Source organism: Cottoperca gobio, chromosome 18, assembly GCF_900634415.1.
Source record: "Cottoperca gobio chromosome 18, fCotGob3.1, whole genome shotgun sequence".
In the NCBI taxonomy this organism is placed as follows: domain Eukaryota; kingdom Metazoa; phylum Chordata; class Actinopteri; order Perciformes; family Bovichtidae; genus Cottoperca; species Cottoperca gobio.
The window spans coordinates 4,145,595-4,162,805 of record NC_041372.1 but is presented as its reverse complement, the minus strand read 5'-3'; the positions used below and the strand labels follow the sequence as shown (position 1 = coordinate 4,162,805).

The window sequence follows — 17,211 nt, the reverse complement described above, 5'->3', positions numbered from 1 at the left end:
TTCCGGAAAAGGCTGCGCGAGGGTACCCAACAGGTAAGAGGATGATGTCACGGCCGACAGGTGCAGACCTAGTTTAAAGTGATTAATATCAAACTTCTGAATAAACTGAAGCTGTTTTTGTGACGTTCTTTACAATACAGATTCATTTCATGTGTGGAAATGACAAGCAATGGGGACGGAGGATGCATGCAACACTGAATTTAAACTGAGATTTGCCTATTTTATAATGTGATATGTTGAAAACAAGCCAGGTTGTATAGACACATAAGGTATTTTTCAAATAGTTTTACTCAAACACACTCAATTCCCAAAAGGTTACTGGATGTAATGTTCATAGTCTGTATTATACCTTTATTTTGTTAGGAATATTCCCTTTGAGATGCATAAAACAGCTGCATAAAAAGTTTTAACATACTTAAAACAAAACAGCAAAAACAAAAGAAGTTCAAACAAACAGTATACACATTTTCACATAAAGGCAAATTACCTCTCTACCATTATCATGAATGAAAAGTACTAATGTCTGTTTCAGGTTCCCATCAGACATGTCCATTTAAAGAATAAACATTTGAAAAGGAATGTTCTCTCTGCTCCTGTGGTCTGGTTTTCTTAATCCACCTGTCAGTCATCTGACGTCATGGGGGCGGAGCGTCTAAAGTAAAGATGATTAAAGCGTAGATGTGAGGTCAATAGTGTGCAGGTTTTAACCACACTAATAATCCACAGGGAGATTGTTAATTTGTCTTGGCATTTACATCTTCAGTGCTTTGAAAACATAACTGTGTGTGATTCAAGGTGGTGAAGACACACAGTAATTAATAATAAACTGCAGCCTCCTTGCAAATTGGTGTAATCATTTTACTGTTGTCATTTTTAATGTTTTTGGATTAATTGTGAAGCAGCCATAACTGCAATATTGGAAACCTTTCCCTTCCTGCTCAATCCCTCTTTCTCTAAGGAGAGCAGAACGTCTGGCAGCGCTGACCGGCCAATTTCACGGGGCGGGGGAGCAGACATGTACCCCGACTCTGGGACAAAAGGGAGGGGTCACAGAGGAGCATGGATTAAAGGATTTGGTGGACGAAGAGGGGGAAGGAGGGGGACAGGGGTCAGAGGTAAAGGAGTGATGATAAAGAAAAGCCAAATGGAGCCAAGAAGTGAGCGATGCCGTCTCTAATCGAGCCTGATTAAGCTCACACTGTGCGTGTCTCATCTTTACGCTGCCAATGACTTTTGAATGACTAAACATCACTCACATTCACAATGAACGTCTTCATCAGTTGCAGTTGTAGCAGCCGTTAGAGATGAGGGCACTGGGGGAAACCCCCAACTTCACCCATGACTTGTGGGTGGTTAGTATATTTATCAATGTCAGTGTGGAGGTCGAGATCTGGGTCAGTTCCTGTTTAGACTGACTGCCTTGCAGCTGGTATGAAGCAAATAAGGAGGGTGTTGACACCTTTATTCAGAATGTAACTCAAGCTTATGTGCTGCCCCCTGCTGGACAGGTGAAGCAGGTGCTAAAGAAAGCTACAACATAATGCACTGAAAAACATAGACAGGAAATGGGAACCAGTAGGTTCTCCCAGACAAAGTGAGATGCACAGACACAGGCAATTTGGTGGAAGCCTTCAAAGCACTCCACACACACGGGTTCAAACCGAAACACATAATTTGCATAAATCGGGCATACAGATTGGCATAAATTAACCAGAAGCACCAACCAGAGAGGAGTATGGCCTTAAAGGGATTGCCACGCCTGCTTATCTGTCCCCGCGCATTAATATTCAGACCCTGATGTAAGGAGGCTGCAATCCGTGACCCTGCACTCCTTCTGTTAATGTGTGTGTGTGCATGCCTCTATGCATTGTCACAAATCTGTAAATGTGTCTTTTTTACAGCATGTGTGCACATATCTTTACACATTTTGAGCACATGCATGCGTGTCAGCCAAGGCCTGACACCGGGTTAAGCCGAATGTTTTATATACGTGTGTTTGTGCATGTGTGTCTGCGTGAGTGTACATGTGTTTGTGTGACTAATGCTTGGAGAGCACTGGCTGAAATTGAGGGATTGTTACGGGTGAAGAGGGTGACGGAAAAGAAAATCAGACAGAGGAAAGCGATGGAGAGAAACAGATGAGCCACTACCTCCAGCAAATGTAATTATATGGCTCAGAATCACTGAGCAGCTGCTTCTTGATCAGCTTTAGGCACACACACACACACACACACACACACACACACACACACACACACACACACACACACACACACACACACACACACACTCACACACACACACACACACACACTCACACACACACACACACACAGACACACACACATGTGACTTTAACCTTGTCCTTGGAGATCAGGGCGGAAGCAGGGGAACAGTGACTTTGCTCAAAAAAAGATGAAACTATTGTTTTTTGTGAAGTGGCATTACATCTAGCAAATGTGCGACTGATCTATTAACTGGATAAGTAATGCATGCAGTCATGGCTCTTATTCAGTAACAGCCTGTGCGTGTGTGTGAGGGGGGTCACAAAAGGCAGGGGACTTCTGCCCTGAGGAGCAGAGGGGCCACATGCACTCACACACACAGAAACTCATTTAGTTAACAGCTTTCATTTCCCTAATTAACCCCTAGATGTAGTGCACCCTGTTTTCCAGTCCTCTCCCTGCACCCTCAAACCTCTCTCACCCCCCACGTCACACTTTCCACTTCTCCTGCTGCATCTGCGCACATTCCCCCTCCCTCCCTCCCTCCCTCCCTCCCTCCCTCCTTGTGTCTAAATATGTCAATCAAGCTGTCAATCTAAGGCACCATGTAAAACCATAGAGCAGAAATCCTGTACAGAATGTGAGCATTTCAAAAAGAATGTCTGACGAAAAAAGATTACAAGGCGGGCGTGGGGTCGGCCCCCCCTGTGTGATATTCACTGCTTGACGTTTGTATCGCAGCTGGATGGTTGCCAACTGATTTACCCCCCATCCTTCACCTCTGCTGAGAAGGAAATGGAAGAAACTGCTAAAAAACCTTTTCCGCTAATCCCCCAACAATGGATTCTGCTGTTTTATTGAGGGTGGAGAAGGAAGGGATTCAGGCAGCGGGTCTGAACTGTTGTACTGACTGTAAGCCTGGAGATTTGGATCAACACTCAAGTTAAAGCTTTTGATTAGTTTCATTCCACCCAAATGATTCATGAATGTGAGTATTTTATCCAGGTGATCATAAACAGAAATACTAACCTGCCACTAGAAGGTAAATAAAGGTAATGATCCATCACGTTTGACCATTCTCAGACAGGTGAAGACATTGATACAACTTCCTCTCCTTCTTTGAATAAAGCTCTATAATAAAACAGTAGATGGACTGCGCGACATAGCGAGCTACAGGACAGCTGGTCGCTGCTAAAAATGAACTTGGCATACAATCAACAGCTGTATCTTAAGCTTAAGTCTGATGTTTTACCCCACCCTGACTCAGCCTTCAGAGGGGATGTAGCTCAGTGGTAGAGCGCATGCTTTGCATGTATGAGGTCCTGGGTTCAATCCCCAGCATCTCCACTTCTTATCTACACTTTGGTGATGCTCTTTGGATCACTAAATACAACATCATGCACAATGTTCAACAATGTAAAAAACCCTTAGAGCTACTAGGTTTAAGGAAACATCATGGTTGTTTAAGCTTCATTATGAAGTGGTATTTGTGGTCAGGGCTACAATAATAAACACGTGGATGAGGTCAGTGACAAAACATTAACAGACAGTTGGAAACACAAGATCATTCCTCCCCAATGATGCATGAATGTGGGTATTTTATCCAGGTTACTCAAGAGGATCTCCTTCAGGTCACTAAACACAACACTACACACGAATGAATAGAAAATAACAAAAAAATGTGTTTGTTTTGTAAACAATATGTTGAAACTGCTTTCTAGTTCAAAAGACTTAGCTGTCCTAGAACTGATGCTTTCATTTACCACATACACAGTGATATTATGAATGAATTGGTTGTGTTAAGGCACAAACACTACTTGGTAAGGTGGAGGGAAACATCATGGTTTGGGTTTAAATGGCCGCTTCTTTAAGATTTGGGGAGCTACAATAATTAACATGTGATGGAGGTCAGGGACCATCTATGTTCATGCCTAAATAAATTAAAAACAAGACAGACAGTTGGAAACAGGGAATGAACTGTCCCGGCACAGGGGATGTAGCTTCTTGTCCACAATGGAAATAACTCTTTAAAAGGTGTTTTTTTGTATAAAACATTCACCAAAGTGACTGCCATGCAGCTCCCTTACAGCTGGAAACACGTTATTTTTTGGATGTATTGGCCTTCTTCAGGCTTAGTTGTTCTCCAACGGAATAGTATTTATTCAACAGATAAACTGTGGCATTATGGATACACAGCAATATGAAACCCAAGAGGTTTGTGTCATTAATTGGCTCATTATCTCGTCCATCTCCTTTAATCTCTGTCCTCTCTTTGTTCTCACAGGTCAAGCAAACAGAGCACACGGGTTCTGATGACTATATAAAGAGATTATTCAGAATGTACTTCCTACAGTCAGTAATAACAGTAATATTATATAAAATAATCTATTTTGTTACCTCCATACAGAGAAGACTAATCTCACAAACACAGGGTTTGTTAATTAAATTTCGTCTTTAACTCCCATTAATCCCTTGTGGCGGTGTCACAGGTATGTCACAAGCATGTCATATTGGATGTAACCTAATTAGGAGCAACCAGTAAATCCCTCGTATCTGTCTTCTAGTGTCTTTAAATTCATAGGTAAAAATGCTCCCAATCCCAAATTGCATTATTAATCTGTCAACCTGTTCGTTCGCTTTCTCCAGCGTGACATGAACACAACAAGACTGATGCTTCCAAGACACATGTTCAGATGTGTTCAGAGGCGTCTCATGTGGATGCAGCGGCACAAAGACTCTCATCATCACAGTACGTTGAGCATGTTCTTCACTGTTAATAAAAGTGTTTTAATAAGTCAAATGTTGGCCCACGTTTGCAGGCACTTCTTCTCCGTGGGGGAGAACTGTGTGCGCTATCCATCCCTGTGTTGTAAATTAAAGATGTTCAAACAATGCTATACCAATCAATTATTTACACGTCATACACAAGCACCATCTAGACAGCAAACACATACCTGAATGCACACAAGCTCACACACACCATTAAAAAGCCCCGTCTAATGAAAAGGATTATTTCAGCTGTGATTAGCCTGTACGTCTGGAGTCATTCTTTAGTCTGAGCTGAAATATAATCATTAGCCTCATCCATCAAAGAACCAAGAAGTGCTTCGTAAGACACACGTGCTGCTATTCAATAAGGACCGGTCACTAAATCTAATCATGTAATGCAGAGAATCCCAGCCAGGCGTGCATGTGCTACAGCAGTTGCCAGGGGGTGTGTGGAAGGCAATTTTATAAATAGAAATTACAATTAGATTTTTAAGAGTCAACACCTGAACACTGTAGGACTAAAGCCGTGTTTCACTGCGTGGAACGGCTCTGCTCTGCTCGACTCGACTCCCTTTTGGTACCAGGGATCGATCAGCTGATCGCCGTAGCCGCACCAAGTGAAACTGCCATGACATCATCTTCTACGGGACACTCCCTGGATCCTCTCATCAGCAACCAAACAGAAGAACGAATGCACTTTGCCAATTGTAAGGCGTACTGTAGTTTATAGCTATGAAGGCTGCATGTCAGGGTTTAGTGAATAAAAGATTGTGGACGCTATCCAGTTTAGTTTCAAATCAATTCAAAGGCACATTTGCAACACGGCAGGTACCCCAACTGATCTGATGTATGTGGATGTGATCATCTGGTCTCACTTTCATATGTGTGTGCGTGTGTGTGTGTGTGTGTGTGTGTGTGTGTGTGTGTGTGTGTATGTGTTTTTCTGCAGGGCAGCCTTGCAGCAGACACACCCGTTCATCCTGTTGTAACTATGATGAAATGTTAAATATAATTATCCAGTTTCAGTCTCCTTGTGGCATATAAGAAAGGTAAAGTGTAATTAGCAAGTATTGCTCTAATCTAAGTCCTCATGTGTGGCATTCTGGTATTTTGACTCTACAGCAGATGGTGTTATCAATTATTGAGCCTGTGAACACAACGCTGTCCTCAATCAGATTAAGTAGATTATTTCAACATCCTGAATCCTAACATAAAACATCGAGACGCTCACCCCCCCAACACCTCCTCCTTATATCTATCTATATTCTTTCTACAGGTCTTCAGTCGCTCACATCCTCTAGGTGTATTTGTGTCTGTGTTAATGTATGCATTTTTCAAATATGACCTAAATACGCTACACGTTGAGCTCTGTGAATGTTATCTGACTACATACCATGATGGAGTCACTGCCAACATACTCAGCGTTCCACCCAACCCAATGAAAATCCTGTTAACCCACTCTCGCTGTGTGGGGAAGCAGAGAGTGTAGGAGAGAGCGCCTCGGGCAAGTACCACATAGTGCCCCTCCACCCCACTGAGAGTTAATTGAAGAAACAAGTGTTTGGTACAAAGTGAAGCTCCTTGGCTCACTGTGACATTAATACATGACTAGTGTAAAAAAAAACAACTCTGTGATCCGCACTGTATAAATGTGAAAAACAGGATTGTGCATGTGGGGGTGCAGAGGAAGGGGAAGCTAATTTAAACAGCAGCTTATTCTATGTTTAAATTGAGATTTCCGGCTGCTTGCACAGCGGATCATCTAATCCACAGGTGCTTCACGTGCGGGCGAAGAACCAGCAGAATGAGCGAGTTCCACTTCAGTGCCGCTTTAATGATTCCAAATAAATAAAAAACAAGTAACATACAAGGAACATTTTCTTCTTCTTCTGTTGAGTTTCATGGCGTGTTGCATCACCGCTGTAGTGACTGATAACAAAAACAACCTATATTTAGTGCAGTGCACCGTATATGTTTGGATTAAGTAGCACGGTCCAATGTTCCACGCAGATCCAAGCCAAGTCATGCTCACACACCAGCATGTTACACGGTCACAAAACAGTTTGCTCTCCGTTCCACACACTCCTGATTCTCATCACCTGGAGTTCACCTATATGCACTTCCTACATTAATGCTCCACCCTGTGTTTAATGTCAAAACTGCATGTGTATACATTCACCCTGTGTTTTAGGTGAGGATAAAATAACGACCGCCATGTGCTGCAGTGCATGCATTGCAAAAGCTTGTGTGAAAAGAGAAAATCACTAGCGGTGCCTGGAGGGTCATCCCAGTAATGTGCTATTATTAGATAATAGAAGTAACTGCTTTACACGTGTGTCTCTTCACATGCTGTGTTTCCGCCTCTGATATGTTGATGAACAAAGTTGTTTTCATATGTTTGTGTTTTCAACAAGCTTTCACAGAACTTTACTCTTTAAAAAAACAATAATTCACCTTCCCATCATCCTTGATGAATTCAAAACCATAAATCGCCACCTAGAGTGTTTGTGTTATTAGTCTGAGTGAGCTGAGGATGGGAGGTGACGAGCTGTTTACTTGTAGATTTGTAGCATGAGGTGATACAACGTGACCTCTCAAAGGTTACGACAGGTCTGCTGCGTGCTAAGCTTGACAACATGTTTTCACCCTCATCCAGCTAGGAAAATAAGCGTCTTGGTAATTGAAAAGAGGGGAGGGGATGCACTGATCATCATTAGCAGCCGTTAGAAGCTAAACAAGTTTTACAGTTAGATTAAATGTAAACTTCAGGGAGGAATGACACAATGCTACATGTCACAGTAGACCTGTAAGAAGAGTTCCCAGAGCTGCGAGATGAACTGCTGTGGTCGGCTGATAGCAGAGATTTAAACCGTTTACAGTGCACACCACCACAGTGGCTCTGTCTGCTTTATCACTGAGCTGCAACGTGGGCCTGGGCACATGTGGAATATTCCCATTTGCTGAAAATGTTCAAGGTCTTTCAGTGTGAAAGCATTTATTGTTTGAGGGAAAAGAAAGCTTTAGCTGTACTTGAGCTGTAAAACTGCCCAGCTTCAGTTCTGTCTGACACCAGCACCGACTTTACATTCCTTAATCAATGTGTCTTTCAGATGACTTGACTTGTTTGTATAAATGTAACCCTTCAAATGCACTGTCAGTCTTAACTCAGCCGTATAGTGAGACTGCATTTTAAGCCTTGCTCACTCATTTACAGGGAAAAGTGCATCGCAGTGAGATCACACAGGAATAATTACACAGCAGCAGCAGCCAGTGTTGAAAGCGTAAGAGATTATGATTATATAGAAGAAAGCGATCATTCAGCTGATGCAGAGGTTGCTGACACAGATTATTGCACTATAGATCACTGATTAAATGATTCACTGTGCATATGTGTGTGGCTGTCTGCAGATATAATACTCCTCAGTCTGACATGTTGAAGACTACATATCAGAACGCTGTCCAGTGCTGTAGATATTATTTAGTTACATCTGCAACGTATTCTTTCAGGACATGTCGTTCCACAAATGAAAGATTTAAGAATAATCATGTTTTTATGACAAAATAGGCTTTAAATATGTCCGGCACATATTTAAAGATGAAAAATACAAACCCCTTGTGGCATGTGCAGGACAATGAATTGACGGCTGTGAGGTACGATGCACACAAAGTTAAAGAGGCTCTCTGGAGCAGCGTTACGGAGTGATGTGTTGACGAGTGGATCCCTGTTTGTATTGTGCAGGAGCGGGAGGATGCATACGCAAGTGGGTAATGTGATACTGCTACGATACTTCCAACTGTTTGTTGCATAAATTATTAAACACTGCATGTACAAAAAGCATGTATGAAGAAATATACCTTTGTGTGGTGGCAAGAATCAATCCACTCTCAATCCTGAGGTGCAGACTGTTCAAGGTTGCCTTGTGTGACGGCATTCACTGAAAAACTGTTGTAGCCTTGAACTTCCTCTAATATGAATAAACCTGAATGAAAACAATTAATCATAAGACAACAAGCTCTCACTAGTGGGGATGTAGCTCAGTGGTAGAGCGCATGCTTTGCATGTATGAGGTCCTGGGTTCAATCCCCAGCATCTCCACTTCTTATCTGCTGCAAAGATACTTGACAGAAAAACATTCACCATAAATCCTTAGAAGTTACTACTGAGAGAATGTATAAAAAGAACTGAAGTCAGCTGTTCTTGCAACAGGCAACTGATAACATTGAATAATCTTAACCTTTCTGCTCACTCGCCTTGAAACCAGTTGTCCAACTGACATTTTTCATTTACCAGATCCAGTGAATGAGTAACATGAAACATGGGTTTTTATGTAATGTCATTTCATCGTATTATTTGGTTATATCATCTGTTTTTATCTTCTCTTTTGTCCCTGCAGGACCTTTCCTGAAGCAAAGAGAAACACCGGAGAGAGAAGGGAGAAGGAGGGGGGGGGATAAGGAGTAGAAATAAAGAAGCGGGTGAAATGGTCCTTGGCTGGCTGTCCGAGGCGAAGGGAAAATGCAACGTTAGGCTGATAACGCTCCAACATCACGTCTATTAATAAAAGACATGGTGCAATAATCAGCACATGAATACGGATTAATACATTTCATCAGGAGGGAGAGCAGGTTTGTTGAGGGGAAGGAAGATGTGGATCCAGCTGGGCGTCTGCTCAATGACAGCAGCTCCTTCATTTTAAGCTTTTGCGACCAGAGACAGAAAGAAGAAATTCAGAGGTAATTAAAAATGTAGAGAAGGAGTGACAGGAGGACAGGAGGGAGGAGGACGAGAGTGGCGTCTGTGCCTCCCAAACATCTGCTGACTGATTAGCAGGAGAGGAGAAAGTTTGAGAGCTTAAAATAGGTACGGAAAATAAATCACATGTTCTTTAAATACTGTATGAGGTTAGAGGGGATATTATTGAACTGCAAGTCCCTTTTAAGAAATAAGGGTTAATCCCTCATGAGGAGAGTGATTCACAGCCCGTGTCTCACTCCGGCGAACATCTCTCCTCGTACTGTGTGTGTGCAGGAGAGACGCACAGAGGAACCTGCTGTGCTTCAAAACACATTCAGAGCTAATTTAATAACGAAGACAACACACAAAATGTGGATGTTACTACTTTAGGTAACATTTTATATTAAAGTCCTTGTAATAAGCGCTAGTTAATAGGTAATAAGGCTGTTATAAGATGCTTATTAACATTATGATGTGTTAATAACAGCTTTATAAACATGTCCATTGTTGAACTCATTTCGATGCACTTACAGTATAAGTAACTTGTTAAGAGTTTATAGACTGCTTTTTTAAATTTGTGAAATGTCTCTTGGATGGATTGCCATGACATTTTCAATTTGTCCAGTACTTTGGTTTATGACAACATACCTCTCATCCGCTGTGCCAGGTACAGACTCACAGAGCAGACTGTATATGGCGCTGTAGACTTTTAGTCTTATTGATTTTGAACTCAGTTTGCACTAAACCTTGCAGATATGCACAGACCACCAGCAAAATATACAGGATTTGCTCGTTCTGTACATGTCTATCCTTGGCTTACTGCCACGAAGCTCTCAGAGAACCATGTGTATTTGAACAGTCCAACAAACATTCAGCTTCTCCCCAAAAACTGTCATCCGCTGAAATAAAATACATTTGAATTGTCTGGATTTCAATTGTGTATCAAAGCTTTCTAACTAAAGGCATTCTGGCCCAAATATACTGACGCAGAAAGCTGTTATGATATATGGGATTGCATTTAACGCCAAATACGAGCTACAATATATTGCACAGTACAAACAGTTTGTGCTCTTTAATAACTTCCTCCACAAATGAGCTACAAGCCTTTAATCTGTTGCGTCTCAGTTACACAAGAACATTTAAATTTCTCCGTTTCAAAGCTCCCTGCACTTTCTTGATGTGCGTCAGATGCTGTCATCCTAATACAGTTCAGTGGAGTGTATGATTCACTCACTGTATTGTGGAAATGCTGAGAAGAGTTTTTAGACAATGCCAGGAACAATTCAGTCGTTTTTTCTTCCGAGTGTATGAACAGGTAGTTTCTCGGGGGTAAATCTAACCTGACAGACGTGGTTGCCGGTGTTTCCCCTAGGGGGGAGAAAACGAGCGAATACCGATTTATTCAGGAGGAAATGTGCATAAAACACCACCAGTAAATGTCAAGAAATATCACATCAGTTTCGCCAGTCACTTCCTCCACACATGAAGTGATTCAGGACTAGAATCCAGCTGCTTTCACACACAGCTTTCACCATTGTTTGGTAGAAGTGTGAAGGGAGCCAGCAAATGGCATTTACAGAGCGGATACTGTGTACAGATCAGGTATTAGACATATTGACACACAGTCTACCCGTGGCAGAAAAATGTGACCCTATCTGACCCAATTGGACTGGGTACAACTTGGGCCCCGGGTCGCCTTCCCTCCACCCCGACCTCCTACCTACCTACGGAGCATGGATGTATAAAGGGTACTGGATACAGCAATGGAGGCTGCCTCCCATTCATTCTCATGAAAGTTGCTCGGTAGCATTTTGGCTTCATGCGCCACTGAGTGATAACATTTCCCAGAATCATCCGGTGATGATCCGCATCCATGAGCGAAATAGCGTTTCCTCTAACACCACATCCCAGCCACCCCTCAGCCGCTCGGTCTCGGGCTCAATTAGAGAAAATAATACAACTTTTAGAACCTAATGATTTAAATAAGGGCAGTTCAAGCGTTTGTGGTGGGAAGTTAATTCACTTTAAAAACAAATATCTGTTGATTTACAGACATCTTTTTCCCAAATAATATATGATATATTGGCTCAATGGCGCTTTTTACATTATGTCACCTAACTTCCTCCTCTACCCCCGTCATAATGACTATAGATAGTTGTTCTTACTTAAGGATATGGGTCATACACTGTCATTGCTCCAAGAAAATGCCCGTCTTTTTTATCCCTCCAATTACGTGTGAAGTGGCAACTGATTCGCTCCTGGGCTCTATCATTCACTCTCTTTCTCATCTATACTCTCCCATATTCCTGCTCCATGTCCTCATGCCTTCCTCCATCTCTCCTGCAAACATGGAGTCTCTCCCAAGCTTCTCCTTTGAGCTCCTTCAACTCCCTGAAGACAGACAGACAGGGAAGCAGGCTTTGGGGGATGGGGGTGATGGTGGGGGATGGAGCAGAGGGTGTGAAGAGCAATGTTCCCAGAACACCCACACATGTGCACATGGACTCATATACATGTACACACACAAACACACTGTAGAACCAGCTCTATAACCACCACGCCCACACTGGCACACACCAACACTCACACAGTAACGCTGCCAGTCTTTCCACCAAAACCCCCTCTGAGCCCCCTCTGTGCTTTAATTGGCGTAATTATATTTGCATAAGGCTGTCCTGCTTCAGCTAACACACACACACACACACACACACACACACACACACACACACACACACACTCCTGACATGTTTTAATAGGCAAGATAATTGAATACGGGTTCCCACTAGTGCCCTGAAGGGTCTATCTGTATATTCTGCGAAGGATCAGCGCTCCATACGTTTACTTAGTCAAATAGGAGCTCAACTGTTAATTATAGACTTCAAAGGTTAATGGACTTAAAGGGAGTATTTGAGGTCGTCCTCTTTATATTATTGAGAGGGAACGTCATGTGTCCAAAAAAACGGAAAATTCAAACTCCTTGATTTTATCAGCGCAGTAACAAAGTTGTGGCTGCACCTTCTGAGGGAGACAAGACTCCTGCTAATGAAAAAGAGCAAAGATAATGAGAAGAAGGCTTGAAGTGGAAATCAACGTGACATTTACCCAAGAGTCATTTCTTTCCTACTTATTACTAGGTTACAGCTTAATGTGTGAGCCTGAGTGAATGTCTGCGCCGTGTTCAGACGAGCATCTGAAGATGCTGATTAACGAAGTTACAAGAGACATTTAGTTGTTTTCTTTACAGCTGCAGTAATCGGAAGAAGCCTTGAGGATTTATTCTATGGATAATTATACATCATATCATACAAGTATAGTTACTTTGTGTCATCACTTCAAACCTCAAAGTAATAAAAACAAACATGCAGGGAAGTTTAAGGGTTCTTATCTGTAAACTAATTCACTTTTAAGACCAAAGCAGCAACAAGAAATGTGCTTCGGTTTGTTTCTTTGTTTGTCGGCAGGATTGGCTCCAATTTTCATGGTGTCATCGGCCGAGGAATAACCCTTTCTGGAGTGGATCCAAATCACAGGGCGGATGCACCAATTATATTTCACTTATAGAAACATCCTTGTAAGAGGTCTGCACTTTCCGAGTTAAGCATGTTTTCTTGTCACATTTTCATTGTGTAGAAAGAGTTTCATATGACAGAAGCGTCATTCACTCAATGAAATGCTGTGAACTTATAGAGAAGGAAATGAAAGGTTTGAGCACTTCAAGCTGAGTGAGTGTGACTGTTGTTTTAATAGCTTTTAGAAGCAGCTAAGCTCTGTGTATTTTTTCAATTTGAAAAATTAAACAAAGTTTCTGTTTTTCTTCCTCTTCCCTTATATGCGGGTCATCCTACATCCCCTCAGACTTACGACACTTAGTGAGGCACCGCTGCTCCAGTAAGCGCTCCTCGTGTTCAACAAACTCGAGGCGTAAACATTGTGGGTTCCACTCTTACAGAAGCCTGTGAGTATTATTCCCTGTGTCTCACATAGCGCTGCTGGCCTACATTACACACTGTACACACGTGTTGTTACTGCTTTCTCATGTGAGGAACATTAAGCCAGTAATACAGAAGCAGGAAGGTTTCCCTTACTGTAAATTACATGCAGTCATATACCTTAAAGATATTCTTAAAAAAAAAAAAGAATTCCACACAAATTGCCTTCAAAAATATTCTTTCTAATAATACCATGAAATACCTTTGAGATATTCTTCACAATAACACAGTGACAACCAATCTACTGCACCTCAAAGTGATTTTAAAATGATGTATAATTCTGAGACACCACCGCCGGCCACAGCTTTACATAATGTTCTTATTCACAGAAACCTCGTCCCTGTTTTATTTTATTTTTTTAGCTGTCAACCACATCTCCCTTCCCCCTCTCTACCTCCCTCTCTCTCTCTCTCTCTCTCTCTCTCTCTCTCTCTCTCTCTCTCTCTCTCTCTCTCTCTCTCTCTCTCCACCTCTCTCTCTCTCTCCACCTCTCTCTCTCTCTGTCTCTCTCTCTCTTTCATTTATGAACTCACCTCACCTACGCTACCCCCCCTCCTCTTCCTCCACCTCCTCATTTTCCACACACACCAAACCCCCCACCTAAAAAGGAAATCAGAGTCTCTCTCTCTCTCTCTCTCTCTCTCTCTCTCTCTCTCTCTCTCTCTCTCTCTCTCTCTCTCTCTCTCTCAGGTCTTTTGTTCATCCACCCGCTCATATGGTCTCCTCTGGTTGCCACGGCAACCGGGTGTATACATACTGTTGCTCCAGGAGAGAAAAAGAAGAGAATGGGATGCAGAGAGATAAGATGGACAGAGAGAGAGGTTAGTGATGAGATGGAGGAGAGAGAGAATATGGAGTGATTATGAAAAGGAGGGAAAATGAATGAGAGGACAAAAGAATACAGAAATAAATAAATGAAGGAACGAGGAAGATGTTTGTATTTTCCCCCAGTTCAGATTATTGTCTCAGAATGAAATGAGTTTCTAATACACACATTTATATGCAGATTGTAATTCCTCCTTCAGTGCTCAGCATTTCTTCATTTTCTATCAATTTGTATAGCAGAGGATAATTAATTTTTTTCAGATGCAGAGCAACATTTTAATCTAATCTTCTGTTCTGGAAATGTATATGCTGTGTTTCATATCAGCGACTGATTGTAGTGCAAGAATTTAAAGCTTACTGTGCTGTGAAACGCTCCGGATCTCCTAAACAATGCATGATGGCCAATTTTGACTACTGACTACTTTTGCTCACTGACTGCTGAATTAACCCCAGGTAGCTGCTAATCCTCTCTAAACTGTGTGTGTGTGTGTGTGTGTGTGTGTGTGTGTGTGTGTGTGTGTGTGTGTGTGTGTGTGTGTGTGTGTGTGTGTGTGTGTGATTTACTGGGAACACTGGGCTCGTTCCATGTATGCCTTAACCTTTCTGCTGTCTTAACCTACCAAATCATGTACGCTGCCATGTTTCTCACTGACGGCTTATCTTTTGTTAACCTTCAGAGAAAAAGAGCAGTTATACTTTTAAATAAACGCCATAATCCCATACTTATAGAAATCAATTTATCTTAAATTGACCAAAATATTGTCTAAAGTGGGAAGAGGCATAAAGTTTAATTCCTGTTTTATTATTCTGTCTTATTTATAGTAAAGATGGGAACAGGAAACACAAAAGGGAAAACACAATAAGAGGACAACATGGGATGTGTGTGTGTGTGTGTGGGGGGGGGGGGGGGGTAGATCAAAGGTAAGAACAAAAATGGATTGAGACAGTGAAACAAGGAAAGAGAATAAATATCAGCATCCTCTTGCTTCACCCGGGTGTCTGTGTTTGCTGTATCAGAGGCCTTGTAGGAATCCAAACCCTGCAGACAAGAAGCCATCTGCCATGTTGGCTCCAGTGCTCAGCCAACATGCTGCAGTCACACATATTCAGAAGAATTACACTCAAACCTCACAGACTTTGTTTTGTAACAAGTAAAGACACACTGACAAAATCCACTCCAGTATTAGTGAATTATTTTCTATAAAAAATAAACTAGCTCCTGCATTTTGTGTTTAAGTTTTAAAAAGTTAGTATGTCGTTCAGCTTTATAGATTTTGGTCGTGGCAGCCAATAACGGCAACCAGCCATGTTGCCATAGCATGGACTATATATAAATACTGTAATCTGAACTAGAAGGCCACTCGGAGAGTGTCGGGGAAAGATAATGCATGAGTTCTTTCACTGAGCCAGAGACATTGTAGAAAGAAAAGGAAAATGAATGATAGCTCACAGAACGCCTCAACAAATATAGTTAAGTGGAAACTAATTGGTGTCAGGAGATGGTGCAGCTTAGGGGCTATGAATTCAATTACTTCTGGCATTTCAGACACATTGAAGAACTTAAGACTCGCAGTAATATCATGTACAGTAAGCTTAATGCTTGACCTTCTGCCCGACTACACGACACAGGACGCACACTTGAAAATCATGTATTTTGTTCATGCTAGGTGTCCAACCACACTGTGCAGCCTGTTCTCATACACTGTAGAGTAATGTCCTATGATTGGTATATAACCCACACAATTGTGAGCCAGGACAGGTGAGGTAAAGTTCACACAGGCAGGAGGTTAGAAGTCTTTTAGTTTGAATGTGTGTTTGCTAAAGAGGTTCTGCAGTCTGCAGGAGTTTACACAGACGCACTGATCCCTTGTGTTCCAGGACATTCGTAGGAAAATGCACAAACTGTTGTATGAGGATATTTGCACTGTGCTAACATACAATGTGCAAGCAACCAAGCAAATTTTATTTATATAGCACTTCTTCAAAGCATAAGTCACAAGAACAAAAAGGGAAAGAGAGAGAAGTGAGAGAGTGTCTGGATACGTCGCTGTAATGCTGATATAAGATGGCTTCAGCTGCAGACAACTTCTTCTCCAGATGACAAATGAGGACAGGAGGTGAGCGTTAACGCTAGCTGACATTTCTCTGGTGCAACAAGACGAGCGAGCGTCCACTGACTGGTCTGTGAAGTAGGAGCAGTCTGTGTGCATGGCCGGTGACCTGCTTACAAGAAGACTGATTGGCTGAGTAGAAAGCTGATAAAGGGAGGATGCACAGAGGCAGAGAGAAATAGAGGAGCTATCAGTATCGGAGCGATTAATCATGCCAAATGCACAAACATGCACACGCACACGCACACGCACACACACACACACACACACACACACACAACTCTAGAAGGATCATGACACAACGCTCTGATCTGAAGCTAATGCTGAACCATCCAGACTCATTGGCATGGTTCCATCTCTCTCACACACACACACACACACACACACACACACACACACACACACACACACACACACACACACACACACACACACACACACACACACACACACACTCCTGGCAGTTCTCCATTATGATAATCACTACTTCCTCTCATACATATACATACCCACATGGTCAGAGGCTACAGAAATATAATACCCCTGAAAATGAAACT

General features: G+C 42.1%; 2 non-coding genes across 2 annotated transcripts; both read left to right on the top strand.

The window, feature by feature from the left end:
* Window positions 1-3,500: 3,500 nt before the first annotated feature.
* trnaa-ugc (transfer RNA alanine (anticodon UGC)) lies at window positions 3,501-3,572 on the top strand. The gene has a single exon. It is a non-coding gene; the product is annotated as a tRNA-Ala (tRNA).
* A 5,446-nt stretch (window positions 3,573-9,018) lies between these two features.
* trnaa-ugc (transfer RNA alanine (anticodon UGC)) lies at window positions 9,019-9,090 on the top strand. Its single transcript has one exon. It is a non-coding gene; the product is annotated as a tRNA-Ala (tRNA).
* Window positions 9,091-17,211: the final 8,121 nt, after the last annotated feature.